Here is a 6,000-nt window from a genome sequence, read left to right as displayed (position 1 = left end):
AATCTTGAGTTTAGAAAATGAACAGGCTAGACTAGAAATAGAACTCTCCCCCGCCCTTTGCTTAATCCAGCAGAATATGGCCATTCATTTAATTTTAGAAAAAGGACATTCTGCCTTGCAGCTGTCAAAGTAATACAGTAAATTTGTAAAAACAACATGCAAACTATCACTGTTGAAGCCGCAATGCTTCAAGCCTTGTTTGCTTTTTCCCCTACAGAAGGATTTCAAAGGGAGAATGCAAGGGGAAATAGCTGAATTAACATGCATCAAGTAGTTTAACACGGACTCTCAACCAAGTCTTACCTTGTCATTTGTGTGTGTGTATAAAGTGCCCCGTCCAACTGATGGCGACCCAGTAGGGTTTTCTTGTCATTGTAATTAAGTGCTAATATCTTGCATGTCACACGTAGACAGATGCAAATTACTACAGCTAGACTTGTGGAACTTCCTGATGCATCTGCTTATCTCACTTCACCAGATCTGACATTTTGCCTAACAGCACACTCTGCTCCCTCCTATGCTGAGGGAACTGATTACTCTTTGGACTGGGCCTTGTTTTGAACCATGGCCTCTCGTTGTAACATGTCCCCCTTCCCCTTTCTGCTGTGTGTATAAATCTGGCCTGATGGATGTGCACTCCTATGCGTCTGAAGAAGTGAGTTCTGTCTCAACAAAACTTAGGCAGGAATAAATTGTGTTTGTCTTTAAGGTGCCAAGGGAATTCCAGTTTTATAACAGTTTGAAGTTGTTGTCAACCATGCTAGCTCAACAGTAAAACAAGCAAACAAAAACCCAAACCCAGAACCCAATCTACTTAATACTTTTTATTAGGACCAATGAAGCGACACATAGAATCATAGAGTTGGAAGGGATCAATCCCCGGCATCTCCAGTTAAAGTATTAGCCAAGTAGGTGACATGAAAGACCCCTGCTTGAGACCCTGGAGAGCCGCTGCCGGTCTGAGTAGACAAGACTGACTTTGATGGACCAAGGGTCTGATTCAGTATAAGGCAACTGCATGTGTTCATATGTTCTTTGGAGGGCATACTTACTTTACTTTAATTATACTGTTTATATGGCCAATTTGGCCCTGAACAATATCACACTAAAATCAGAATTAAAAAGGAACTCTGTGTGTATAAACAGACATCTAGATAAACAAGGAAATTAGTATTTTTGTATCTTGATTGACTGGGATAAAAACTTGGCAACTTCCAATGTAATATTAAAATCCACCCCTGCTAAAAGAACCCTCAGATTATCCAATTTACAAACAGATTCCCAGATAAAAGGCTTTATCCATCTGTCTCTAGCTTCGTTGAGCGGGTCGCAGCTAAACAAGGAATGCTGAAGAGTGTCTATTTGGCCAGAACCGCATTGACAGACTCTCTCACAGTACGGTACCCTATTTAAACGACCCATTAACTCCCCTGATGGAATGGCCCACATAAATAATCGTCTGTATCGTGGGATTGTTCGAAAATCAAAATACGTTGGGAGGGATTGCTGCAAGTTTAGACCTAGGTATAGAGGCAAGCATACTCTACGTGCTCTTATTCTGGGGGGCATACAGGGTATGATGGGGTCAGGGTCACCCACACAGCTTCCATGGCAGAGACCTGAACCTGGGTCTTCCCCACTGGTTGCCAGCTTCCCTGCAGTAGTAAAGATACAAGTGCCTTCTTTACCTTTCCGCTAGCTTCACGGGGGTTGTGGAGAGTCTAGGGATGGATGGAGCACAGGAGAGGGGCGGGGTGTCTCTTGCCTAGGGTTGCCAGGTCCCTCTTTGCCATCAGTGGGATATTTTGGGGGTGGAGCCTGAGGAGGGTGGGGTTTGGGGAGGGGAGGGACTTCAATGCCATAGAGTCCAATTGCCAAAGCGGCCATTTTCTCCAGGTGAACTGATCTCTATCGGCTGGAGATCAGTCATAATAGCAGGAGCTCTATTACCTGGAGGTTCCATAAAGAAACACCTCTGTACTGTTACCATAGGTTTAGAAATTAGTACAGGAAATTACTGATATCAACAGTGCAAAAAAAGTTGTATTAAATGCTGGAAGACAAATAATACTGAAGTGCTATGTACAAAAGGTGAATGGTCAATGCAATATACACAATGATTTATATAAGCCAAATGATGTCCAAGATGGTAATCATCATGCCGAAGAATAAGATGGAAAGATGGGATACGATCATTTCGAAGTCTTATTCAGATCCAATTATATCACCAAGAGTGTATGCACTCATTTCAATCATGACTCATTGTCTTAACCCACAAGGGGAATTAACAAGTTCCTCAAAGGGATACAAGTTGTAGCTGCACAATGACTCTTTGCAATAATCAATAGTTCCAAAGGACTCAAATATGCCAGTGCAAGCTAGGTAAACACAGTGTCTTAAAGTAGGTATACAACGTTCCCACAAGGTGTACAGCTAAAACTTGTGTCCCTTTGAGGAACTTGTTAATTCCCCTTGTGGGTTAAGACAATGAGTCATGATTGAAACGAGTGCATACACTCTTGGTGATATAATTGGGACTGAAGAAGACTTCGAAACGATCGTATCCCATCTTTCCACCTTATTCTTCGGCATGATGATTACCATCTTGGACATCATTTGACTTATATAAATCGTTGTGTATATTGCATTGACCATTCACCTTTTGTATATAGCACTTCAGTATTATTTGTCTTCCAGCATTTAATACAACTTGTTAACATTGTTGATATCAGTAATTACCTGTAGGTTGGCAACCCTACTCTTGCCTTCTCTACAGTCGCTGGGGGGGGGGGGCTATAAAGATAATGGTCTCTCAGATCAGAAAGACTGGCACATATAAAGGAAAACCCACAACAGTGGTTCTCTGTGAGGGAACAGGCATGGCTGATTGGTCACGTTCATGGAAGAGAGCTATTCAAAGGCCTACCCAACTCACAGGGTGTCTGTTGTGGAGAGATAAAGGGAAGATGATTGTAAGCCGGTTTGAGTCTCCCTTAAATGGTAGAGAAAGTTGGCATATAATAACCAACTCTTCTTCTTCTAAGCTTCTGTTAAAGGGACAGCACATTTTTCTCCAGGCCTGTTGGCGAGTCTTGTCAGAAGTATGCTTTCCAAAACATATACACGTTTGCGGTGCAATGCACGCTTACTCATCAATGCATCCCACTTTATTCAATGGCTCTTCTCTCTGGGCATGTTTGTCTAGGATTGCCGTCACCTGCTACTTTATAATCACATATTGGGAGGGTTGCTTCTGGCATAGGACTGGGTAGTAGGACCCACATTTGGTAATCAAATCCTGACAGAGTCAGAGGGTGAATGCTGCAGTGGTGCATACCACACTTGAAACTAGAATGATGTTGGCGTGTGAAACCCCACTTTGCATTATAGTTGTGTTTTCAATTTAATCCCCCCCCCCTTTTTGCAGTTGTTTCTTCCGGTGTGTCCAGAAAATGTTGTCCAGAACTCCTGGGAGGGCAGAATATGAATCTCAGTGAATATGAATATCAGTAACGAAATGGTGGAAATGTACGGCACACAAAGAGACCCGTCCGTTTGTAGGAGGGTGTTACAATCCTGGTTGCTTCGGTACAGTTGTAAATACTCAAAGCTGGAAATGTACACACTTGGAAGGACACTTTAGGCAGTTTCCTTCCACAGTAGGGTTGCCAGGTCCCTATTCGCCACCGGAGGGAGGTTTTTAGGGCAGAGCCTATAGAGGGCGGGGTTTGGGGAGGGGAGGGACTTCAATGCCATAGAGTCCAATTGCCAAAGCGGCCATTTTCTCCGGTGAACTGATCTCTATTGGCTGGAGATCAGTTGTAATAGCGGCCGATCTCCAGCTACTGCCTGGAGGTTGGAAACCCTATTCCACTGGGAGTTAAAACAGCAGTAGTTAGTTAAAACAGCAGTAGTTAAATTATTTCTTCCACAGCATGTTCAAGAACAGATTTCTTGTGGAAATACACAGCAGATACTTGGCCAGCAGCAGCACAAAAACCTTTGCTTCTTAGCTTTCCTTGTATTTCAAGCTCGTTTGACCAAAGATCTTGAGCGCAACATACATAAGATAAAAACAAAATTTACAACATTATAAAAATATTAAAATATTGTAGACAGTATGACTTTAAAATCTTGGGATTCATAGATCATTTTAAAATCACAAATATAGCAATAAATAAGTAGTTTAAAAGGGATAGCGGTATAAACAGTAAGTTGCTACTTAGCAAGAAATAGTGGGGGTGGGATAAAACTGGCATACCTGTTCTAAATCAGCAGCTGAATGTGAGCGCGGTGGGGGGGACTTTAGTGCGATGTGAGTGTGTGTGGGGGAATCTTTGCCTGTGGACCTTTGGTCAGCCTCGCCAATTTCAATTGGGCAATTTGCAGGGACTGTGCGTATAAACCCTCTTGCCAAGATGCCAGGTTTCTCACAAAAGCCACCTCCGTGTGAGGGACGTCTGGCGTCGAGCCCTGGCAACAGCTCCCACACGCTCCTGCGAGCCGCACAAGGCAGCCTCCGTCAATGTGAACCCGGCTCATTGTTGAAAGGCTGTGAAGGCTGATCATATTACTTTATTGCATTTCATGGCAAAGTGTCCCGGGCGCTGACTGGCAGAGGGCACTATATAAATTACATGCATGTTGCATAAGGGCAGTAATAATGAATGAGTCTGCATGGGCATCGCTACAAGGTGGATCTGGTAAGCTAAGAGCAGTGTTTTGTGGCCTGTGGTTGGGGTTGCCAGGTCCCTCTTTGCCACCGGCGGGAGGTTTTTGGGGCGGAGACTGAGGAGGGTGGGGTTTGGGGAGGGGAGGGACTTCACGCCATAGAGTCCAATTGCCAAAGCGGCCATTTTCTCCAGGGGAACTGATCTCTATCGGCTGGAGATCAGTTGTAATAGCAGGAGATCTCCAGCTAGTACCTGGAGGTTGGCAACCCTACCTGTGGTTCCTGAGTGAAAGCTGGATGACCTGGGGCTGAGGCTAACAGTACGCTCCTAGGCAGGTTTGCACAGAAGTAAGTCCCATTGAGTTCAGTGGGACTTACTCCCAGGTAAAGGTGCATAGGGTTTCACTTGCTGCCATTCTAAGCAGAGTCACACCCTTCTAAGCCCATTGACTGCAAATCACAGATCAGCTGTTTTGTGGGTCCTGCCCCAAGTACTTTAATGCTGCAGTTGTATCTGCTTTTAAGGGGCAAGTTTTTGGGTGCATCTGAAAAATCCCACTTCTTTAATAGTGTCTTGCAATTCTCTCTCTTCTCTCTACCTAATTTGGATGGTACCACAGAAGACGACGAAGAAGAGTTGGTTTTTATATGCCGACTTTCTCTACCACTTAAGGAAGAATCAAACTGACTCACAATCACCTTCCCTTCCCCACGACAGACACCCTGTGAAGTAGGTGGGGCTGAGAGAGCTCTAAGAGAGCTGTGACTAGCCCAAGGTCACCCAGCAGGCTTCATGTGTAGGAGTGGGGAAACAAACCCGGTTCACCAAATTAGCGTCCGCCGCTCATGTGGAGGAGTGGGGAAATCAAAGCTGGTTCTCCAGATCAGAGTCCACCTCTCCAAACCACCGCTCTTAACCACTACACCTCGCTGGCTCCCAGAGCAGGCACACAGTATGGAAGCTGATGTTCTCCAGGGATGCCTTTGAACAAATGGATGAGGAAGAAAATCCTGAGAGACAGGTTTCTGGAGACTCTTCTTTGTCATGCCTGGAGGCAAGTTGCAGACCAAGGAGCAAGCCAGAAGGGAGACCAAAGTTCACAAAGGGAAGGTACCGAAGAGGAGGAGGAGGAGGAGAAGAAGCAGGAGGAGGAGGAGTTGGTTTTTATATGCTGACTTTCTCTACCACTTAAGGAAGAATCAACCCGGCTTACAATCACCTTCCCTTCCCCTCCCCACAACAGACACCCTGTGAGGTAGGTGGGGCTGAGAGAGCTCTAAGAGAACTGTGACTAGCCCAAGGTCACCCAGCTGGCTTTCATGTGTAG

Source organism: Euleptes europaea, chromosome 4 (genome assembly GCF_029931775.1).
Source record: "Euleptes europaea isolate rEulEur1 chromosome 4, rEulEur1.hap1, whole genome shotgun sequence".
NCBI lineage: Eukaryota > Metazoa > Chordata > Lepidosauria > Squamata > Sphaerodactylidae > Euleptes > Euleptes europaea.
This window is presented reverse-complemented; position numbering follows the sequence as displayed.